We start from the raw sequence: 9,104 nt of genomic DNA on the forward strand, positions 1-9,104 counted from the left end.
AATTCTGAAAATTATAGGGGAAACTTTTGAAAAATAAGCAATATTTTATGCTTAAAACCTTTTTGAAGATGAAGACTCCATAAAACAGTATATATTCAGCCACACAGAACATTTTAGATTCTTAACTCAAGTTAATAAGCGACTAACTAAACCACTTTGTATGGATATTTCTTTGGAAATGATGAAAACCATGATTTTGTTAGTTTCCATTTTTCCTTGAACTGAAAGATTTTAATATGGAATAATGACATATAGTGCAATGCACCTATAAATTGCACAAGAGTTGATGACAAGAATATTAAGAATTAAATACAGTACAAAGAAGAAATAATATCTTAAAGGTAGATATACAAATCATCATAAGCTATTTTTAAGGTATTCAAATGTACTTAAGGGCTGAGAGAAGGTCTAGTATGTGAAAGATCCTGTTTGGTCCCCAGTTCTGAAAAGAATTTAAAGTATGTTTAAGATTTTCGCTGTGGATAAGAAAGGACTTGGCTCACGCACATACACGGCTGGTTAGTGATCTTGGTGTCACACGGAAGAGAGGATGAGGAATGACATCTCAGCCTGCGGACTGAGGCCACTGACACTGTCAGCTCACTCCTCCGGGGGCTTTGGTGCCCACCAGGTCCCCTCTGTAGCAGATCTGTCTGGTAGGCTCGCCCAGACGGAAGTTGACGTCTCAGTGGTGTCTGTGTACCGGAACATGAGAAGCCCTGCCTGGGTGCACATGCGAGCCAGCCCAACAACAGCCACCCGGAAGTAAGTCAGTTCTGCAACGGACACCACCCCAAGGGCTCCTGCTATTCTGGGTGATCAACGAAGTTTGATTTCTCACAGGAAAACTTTAAAAAACAGAAACAACTCTGATGAGCCAAGAGCTGATGTGATCTTTTATTGGGCAATTAGAGTAATGAAAGTAAAACTGAACCAGCCAAAGTTTCCCCATCACTTTTTCTCATCACCAGGATGCCCACGTGCCATATAGCGAGATGCGAGATTACAGTTGCTTCCTTCTTTCCTGACTTGGATATTTACACTGAATTTTATCATGCATTAAATAGGGATTTTACAATGGACTACTTAGGGTTTTAAAAAATATAACTTGATTCAAATTAGTTTAGCTCGATAATGACTTTAAGTTAAATTATATCAAAAACATATATAAATATTTCATTAAGTCAAACATAATAAACCTGATATGTCAGGTTGCAATAATCAGTTATTAAAAATGAATATAAATGTAAGCTCTACCTTTTAAAATTCCTCACATGATATATGTGAGCAAAATACAATTTACTGCATTCTCTATTTATAGGAGAGTAATTTCACACAGACTATTAAAATGATTGCTGGATATAATTTCCAAAAATGAATCATTTTTGTAGATAATGGCACATATTATCATTGAGAGATACTGATTGACAGAACTCTAGGAAATTCTGATTAGAGGAAAAATTCCGTTTCTTAAGGATATGCGTAACAGACACAGATACTCTGCCACCAAGGCCCACATATGTCTGCATTTCTGTCAGACCCAGGATAGGAAGGCGAAGAGATGGCACTGAGTTTTAGAAAATTACAAGATCTGGAGCTCGCAAGCACTGGATCACTGTCAGCTGAAGGACATGTCTTCACTGGACACTGGTGAGAAGAAAAACCAGTCACTGAGTTTTAGAAAATTACAAGATCTGGAGCTCGCAAGCACTGGATCACTGTCAGCTGAAGGACATTGTCTTCACTGGACACTGGTGAGAAGAAAAACCAGTCACAATGGCTCAGAAAATGTCCTCGAAGTGGTTGAGCTTGGCATTCCGAAGTGAGTTGGGGGTTTATTGGTATTGGGAAAAAAAGTTAAATTGCTAATCTAAAATGGCAAAATATTAAAAGGGATTCTTGCATAATTGTAAAATTGACAAATGACCTACCATTTCATGATCCATGGTGTTTACCAAGATCTTTAATGTGTCTAAGTCAGCGTCCTTATCACCTCTTACACCTCAGGGAAACATCCCAACCAGGAAACTCCCACAGATGGAGAGAGTCCCTCCACCTACGGTCTCTGTCTTTCAGATCTTGATTATCACACTTAATATTATCAAAGGATCTGTCAGCATTCCTGGGCCAGTGTGCACGCGCACGCACACACACACACACACACACACACACACACGCACGCACATTTCCAAGGAAAGGTAAGTACCTTACTATATGCCCTTCATTGAACAAGGTCATTCGACATACTTTGTTATTGTTGGAATTAAATGAAAGTATTGGTTCTTCAGAGAATCTATGTGGAAAAAATGAAATCTTCCTTGCAAATCCCGAGTAACACATGACACACCTTAGTGCTCCACCAAGTTTCATGTGTCTGCTTCAGTTTGCAAAATAACCAGGGCTGGGCGGGATTTCAGACCAAGCAAAATTCTCCCAGATGAATAGCAAAGGGGCATGGTGGGCAGAAGGGGTGAACGGCGAGACCTGGGAGGGAGGTAAAGCAGCACTGTGGATCCCACCAGAGGTCACAAATCAATACCTGCAGAAGACAGGAAAGTAAATGGCTGCATCACTGCTAGAACAGAGCCACTGGTTCAGTGGCAGAATCGGGAAGGAGCCAATTGTAATTATCAGACCAACAGTGGGGGCTCAGACAAAAGCACTCTGCTCCTGTGAGATTGTGGCCTCTCTTCAGTAAACAGATATCAGAAACCAAAGGTAGAAATGCTTTCTGTTATTTGCGGTGTCTTACCTGTGACTCGGAGACTTGACAAGGAGATAATTAAGTTCCTGTCGGTCCTAGCAACAGAGGCGGAGACACTGTGAATCATTAAAAATGCAAGGGATGGTGTCAGAAATGGCTAGAAATCTGTTTGCCTTTGCTCCGGTGTTTTTCCTGTGCCAGAAGTAGATGTGGAAGGCTGTGTAGATGGTGAAGCTTCAAACAGGGCTGGAAGGTCCATGAAAGGTCTGTGTTCTCCAGCACCTGTTATGAGAAGTGGACAGAAAACAAGGGCCAAGGATTATTTTATATTTTAATGTACATCAAACTGTATGCCTTGTTCACAAGCCAGAGTCACAAAAGAACACACACAGGCACACAAGCTCGCACTCACGCACACAAGACGTATGAAGAAGTCCTGCACAGTATGTAAGAACAGAGGAAAGAGAAGACCCAGTTTACAGTAGAGATCTATGCAGGGATAGGGAGATATCACCGGCCGGAACCAAAGATCAACACTGTAGCATTTCAGGTCCGGACGCTTTGGTCCAAAGGGAAAGCGGGAGTCAGCCTGCACTGACAGTTCATGGATGAGAGATGGGCCCGTGCCATGCAGTCAGGCCTTCAGGCACAGGAGCTGCTCCCGTGTTCACAGCAGGGATCTTGCCACACCGAGCAGGGCTTTATGTCCTGTGTCCCAGGAGAGCTGTTGCAGTTGGGGTTTGCAAGGGAACAGATTTCATACAGGACACATCATTCACAGGATTCTTTTATAATAGTCACCCCAAAGGTCAAATGCAGAGGAGTGCAAGAAATTAGCCATGCACTAGAGACCCAAAGAATCCAGCTAAGGGTTCTGATCCCATGGCAATGTCCCGCCCACATCCAGCTGAAGGCCTGGAGCCCACGGCGATGTCTCACACTTGTCCATATCGAGCGTCTGCACCTGGAAGGCCCAAGGGCCAGCGGGGGAAGCCAGAAAACCTGCACAGGTGGGGTGAAGGATCTGTGACACCAGGCTGAGGGACCTGCATGAGAGCCAGGCAGCGATGCTCACACTGAAGACCAGAGCTCCCCTGAGGAACAACAGCCATCCCCAGCAGCAGCGAGGCCCCGAGCTCCTCCAGTGATGAGAACAGCCCAGTTCACATCAGGAAAAAAGCAACCATGATGAGCTGCTCCTAGAAAATCAGTAGCCCAGGATCTTCCCCTCCAGTTCTCTCATTGGGCCGTTGGCAGCAATCTTCAGGTGGATTCTCCACACCCAAAAGCACCCTGACCCAGTTCAGCTGGGTTCTCCAAGTTGACCATCAGCTAATTTACCACAAGAGCTCTTCGTATTACCTTCATCAAGCACTGAAAAAAGTATTAGATATTTAAATCTGAGTATGGTAGAGACACAAAGGCTTAATTATCACAAATATACTACTTTACACTGAACTTTGGCAGCAGAAATAAAACACAAACAAAAAATCAATTATCTATCATCAATCCCGATTGTTAACCAATGAGATTCATTTTGGAAATGCAAATATATTTTAACATCGGGATACTACAAGTGATACAGAATAATTACGTGACAAAAAATGTAGGTAGTAAAACTCAATGTCTATTTTTAATTAAAAAATATCAGTTAAGATGGATTAGATGCTTCTAAGAGTCGTCACAGAGATGGAAAGAAAATCCATGCAATGAAAGTAGTGTTTACAAATTATATATGAGGTACAGGAGTTATATACAGAACATATAGCAAATTTTGTAACTCACCAATATAGAGACAAATAATCCAATAAAGAACAGACAATGATTTGAATAGACATTTCTCCAAAGAACATACCTGACAAGTTCTTGAAAAGTATGTGCTTATTCAACAAAATCAATGATCAAGTGAACAAGAAAACCGCAATCTGACACCACTTCAGACCCCACAGAATAGCTAAAATTTAAAAGTCAGACAATAAAGTGCTTTGGCAAGATTGAGGAGACATTGAAACCCTAAATATTGCTGGTGGAAATGTAAAACCGCATACCTATTTTGCAAAACTGAAAATTCTTAAAAAACTAATGCAGAGAACTACCATTGGACCCAGAAATTCTATCTACCCAGGAAAGCTGAAAAATAATGTCCATGCAAGACACATGTTCAGAGTAGCATCATTCATAATAGGACAAAGGAAAACAAGCTCAAATGTCCACCAGCAGAGGAAAGGATAAACAAAGTGTAGTCCATAGGGATGACGCAAAGCTTTCAGCCACAAAATAAATGAAACATGGTTACATGCTATACTGTACATGAAGTTTGAAAAATTTACTCCACTGGAAAGAACCCAGACAAAACACTACTGATTGCACAGTTTCCTCTCTGCACATCTGGGTGTAGCAATGTGGAGAAGAGGTAAATGTGTGAAGACAGAGAGCTAACTTTCTTCCCCAGAGGAGCTGGAGGGAAAAGGGGTGGGGAAAGACTAATGGGCACTGAGTTTCCTTTTAGATTGATGACAAAACAATATTCTAGACTTGGATTGTGGTGATTTTTGCACAATTCTGTGGACATACTAAAAGACACCAAACTACCTTCCAGAAGGAAGCATTTTATCCATATGAATTATATTTTAATAAATAATTATAAAAAGGTAGAAACAGTTTCTTCCTACACGATACAGGTTAAGAACAGGTGTTCATTTCCTTGTTCACCCTCCATTAAATTTATATTAAAGAAGGAAAATGATCTAAATACGGTATGACAAGTGCAGTCCACTCACCGTGTTGATGGTTTGCACAGTGCTTTCCAATTAAAAACTGAAAAGGCCAGAGGTTCCCACAGCAGCGTCCCATACCCACCTGGGTGCTGGGCAGGTAGCGCCGCTCAGCGCGGCCCTGTGAGCTGCAGCCCCTTTCCAACAGAAATTCCTTCAGTTTGAAACCTTGGCATACAATGGACGAGTGAAAGTTTGCCTACATGAAACTCGCATCTTGTTAGGAAACGGGATGAGACACTGACAAGAATGATGAGAACATTCTTCTCAGGTAGCTGCGTGGCCTTCCCACCACAAAGCAGGAACAGGACCCTGGCTCACATATGCAAACTACTGTTCCAAGCTCCATAGAGCAGGCGAGCAGGCAAAGAATGCGCTTAGCTATTAAAATTGAGCAAGAATACGGGCAGGGAAGCAGCTTTCAGAGCAGACAGAACACAAGGACAGAACCTTGGGCATCTGTAAGGAGGGCACAGAGCCTGGGGCTTCCGCGGGATGAGGAGGAGTGTGAGCAGGAAAACAACCCGGTGAGCGCTGGGGCAGGGTCCTGGCTTGCCCTGGTGAAAACACACCCACCCAGTGTTCCCCATTTCCACACCGCTGTCCCCACACTGCTGGGGGCTGAACGCACTGTCTGTGCTCATTTTAACTCTTTTCCTATGGGAGAATAAATCGGGCTAACTGAATGGAAGTTGACACGGCAGAAGCCATTAAAATGAACAATGCATCTTGTGAGCCACAAATGCCACATCCGGGTTGGTGTAGACTTACAGGTGCCTGACACAGAGCATCCCCAGGGGTGTTTTTAAAAGTAAAGCCAATAAAGTAAGCAAGTGTTTGTCCATCATTGAGAATACTTCAAAATGTACTAAAGGCTGGGAGTGATGAGGCACGCCTATAATGCCAGCACTCAGGAGGCTGAGGCAGGAGGATCCCGTGGGTTTGAGGCCAGCCTGGACTACATAGTGAGACAAATAAAGCAGCAGCAACAATCACAGCAAAAAGACCAAAAATGTGTACTGTAAAAGACACATTAATCCCCATGAAAACCTTCCCCCTCACTTTGAACACACTAATCTCATCTTTCTTGCCGCTTCCTGCAGCAGCTCTGGAGCCCTCTCTCCTGTCTTTAGCTGCGCTGCCCTGGCTGCCTCGATGCCCTGAATGGATTCAACACATTTCCCTTTTGTGCTCTTCCTGACTTTGGGGAGGAGCCAGAACTCGAACAGTGGCCCACAAGGCAAATAAGGTGGATGAATGCATGCTTCTAGTTACCAGAAATTGCTATAAGTATTTATCAATGAGAGGTCACAGAAACTACAGTGAATGTTTAAATTAAAAAATGCTGTGATAAAATATATGTTGTCATTAACCCCCCTCAAAATATCCCCCTTTGAATGCACGTGTCTGGTCATTCTTGGCAGTGTCCCTCTTATAAAATGCGGTTTAAAATTGAAACAGGTACCATATTTTCCAAACGCCTCTTGTATTTCTAAAATTGTGATATAACAAACATTCTCATCCTAAGCAGCAAATGGAAATTTCAACTTTATTTCCTTTCGGGACTGAGATGGGATAAACCCAGAGTCTAGGAAGCCTGGGCAGTGGGGAGCTTTTCTCCATATCCTACTGCACAAATCCTGCCGGCCGTGCCCTTTTCCACCCTCAGGAGCCCAGTGGGCCACCGCCACGTCCATCCTCGTCCACCCTCAGGTTTTGTCCAACTCCCTCAGCCTGAAGTGGCTTCCAGAGCCTTGCAAAGCTCCAGCCCTGAGCTTGAGAGTCTGGAGGCGACAGAGCTCTGGGCCAGCACACTCTGCTGTCGGGGTGTAACAGGGGTCTCACCTGACTGCCGGCCACCCTGGAACCTCTCTTTTGTCTCCCAAGACTTTCCTTCTCTCAGAACCTTCCAGAAGACCCAGGCTAAGCTCCCTGATGACTCTGGGCTTCCAGAAAAGATGGGGAGAAGCTGGCAGCCTGTGCTTTTATCCCAGCCAAGACTCTGGGAGAAGAATGGTGAAAGAATTACAAACCCAGCAACTCGGTGGAAAGAAGGAGAAGAAAATTATGGGAAGTGCTATTCCAGTCATGCGTCTTAACCGCAGAAAGAAGGTGGACTTAAACCCATCAAATATACAGCACAGTGAAATACATCAGAAACATGCTGCCCAGTTTAAAAGTATATTTTAAATAAAACTGCAGCCTCCATTCGAAAGGAAAAGGCGGATATGTCAGGCACTTTTCTCTCGATGCTGACACCCAAAGTTAAAGGGGAGGGGTTTATTTAGCTCACAGTCTGTAGAGGTTTCCGGTCCATCATCGGCTGGCTCCAAGGCAGGGACGGCAAACACGCATCGCAGAGGAGAAACAGCATGGCGCACACAAAGTGACAAAAGCAACTGGGACCCTAACAGCGTCTTTGTGCCCCTTTTATCCCATTCAGAGTACCCAGAAAAGGGCAGTGCCACACCAGTCACTCACAGGTAGGTGTGGTTTAGTGGTTTAGTGATCTAGCGCCACACGCTGCAGATTCAGCCTGCCCTGTGACTGCGCGAGGCTTTGGGGGGACATCCCGACACAAGCTACAATGGCAGGTGAGTCTGGCAAGCCGCAGAAGTGGGCTAATGAACCACGTGAACCCAGCATTTCATCAGCCTCACAGTGCTGCTCTCAAGGGTAGGGACGGTGCTGCCCACAAGGAAGGGGCAGCTCATGTGAGCCCAGAGATGTGCACCCCAGAAGTGGGGCTGCTAGAGACAGAAAGGGCCCAGTTCCCAGGGCAGCTGCTGTCCCAGCTGATCAAACTCACCCAGATCTGCGGCCCACTGGCCAGGTCTGCTCAGAGTCCTGGACACGCAGGGAGCCAGGGGTGGCTGTTGTCACCTCCCCAGTAGAGGTCTGTCGCGAGCCGCGACGTCAGGATCCTGCCAGCAGGTTCTAAACCTGAAAGGAGGAGGACAGAGACAGGAAGCACTTTCCTTCTCATGTTCCTTGCTTGCTTGCTTGATTACAGAACCTCTTCCTTTTATACTCTCCAGCTGCATGGGAGCGAGGGCTGCACGGGAGCGAGGGAGCGAGGGCTGCATGGGAGCGAGGGTACCGCCCACACATTCCAGAGGGAAACAATAACCATTATGGGTTACATCTGCTACCAGCTGAACTCGCCCGTGGCTATGGGCGAGAGCACGTCCGTGCCAGCGAGGTGACTCAAAGTTCAATCATGGCTAGGCCTGTGTCAAGGGTCACCGTAATGGCTCGCCATAATTCCCCCATCTCTCTTTGATAGCATGAAGAATGCTATCAACTCATCACGCATCAGCCAAGGAACCTCTGTCTTAGGCGGCAGAAGTCTTCCATCTCCTTACCCATCATCAGTTGCAGGGCTTATGTCCCAATACGACCTGTCTTAGGTTGGTAGACAGAAGCTTCCGTCCTTACCCGTCACTGAGTATCCCAAGGCGGGGGATCTAAGCACGCCGAGCCTGAGCCAAGTAAATGGCTATGCATGTTGTATAATCAGCCATAGCTAAATGCTCATTTTTAAACTAGGAACGCTTCCAGCATCGATATGAGCAGTAATCCAAAATACACAACCCAATCATAACAGCAATAAAAAAACCATATAA

The 9,104-nt window shown here is 44.9% G+C and overlaps 1 long non-coding RNA gene across 1 annotated transcript in view; it reads right to left on the reverse strand.

Annotated features, from left to right (window-relative positions):
• Window positions 1-1,674: 1,674 nt before the first annotated feature.
• Window positions 1,675-9,104, reverse strand: part of LOC104859400 — a 9,562-nt gene continuing 2,132 nt past the window's right edge. Inside the window, exons 2-4 of the long non-coding RNA XR_779370.1 lie at window positions 8,288-8,421; window positions 2,753-2,986; window positions 1,675-2,539 (exon numbers count right to left, since the gene is read on the reverse strand). This is a non-coding gene — a long non-coding RNA (uncharacterized LOC104859400). The remainder of the gene's footprint in view (window positions 2,540-2,752; window positions 2,987-8,287; window positions 8,422-9,104) is intronic.

Source organism: Fukomys damarensis, unplaced genomic scaffold, assembly GCF_012274545.1.
Source record: "Fukomys damarensis isolate Sample0158 unplaced genomic scaffold, DMR_v1.0_HiC HiC_scaffold_6, whole genome shotgun sequence".
In the NCBI taxonomy this organism is placed as follows: Eukaryota; Metazoa; Chordata; class Mammalia; order Rodentia; family Bathyergidae; genus Fukomys; species Fukomys damarensis.